Source organism: Octopus bimaculoides, chromosome 12 (genome assembly GCF_001194135.2).
Source record: "Octopus bimaculoides isolate UCB-OBI-ISO-001 chromosome 12, ASM119413v2, whole genome shotgun sequence".
Classification (NCBI taxonomy): domain Eukaryota; kingdom Metazoa; phylum Mollusca; class Cephalopoda; order Octopoda; family Octopodidae; genus Octopus; species Octopus bimaculoides.
In genome coordinates, this window is record NC_068992.1 from 58245897 (window position 1) to 58246279 (window position 383).

Sequence of the window (383 nt, forward strand, 5' to 3'; positions counted from 1 at the left end):
GTTGAATACAAAAATTTAAGAAAAAATAAATAAATAAAAGGAAGATGAAAAAAATTAAACGCAACAGTAAAGGAAATTCAACCCTTTTTTATCAAGGGCCACAACAACAACAGTATCGACAAATATAGTAACAAGCTTGATGTTGATAATTGTTATAAATATGATGATGATGATGATGATGTCAGTGATAGCTGTAATGATGATGATGATGATGACGATGATGAAGTGCGTTATGACATCTACAACAGCAGCAACAAGTGCAACATTGATAACAACTGTTATGATAAGGATGATGATAATGTTGATGATGATGATGGTCACGGATACCAGCAGCAGCAACAACAACAACACAGTATCTATGGTATTGTCCACAAGAACTGCAA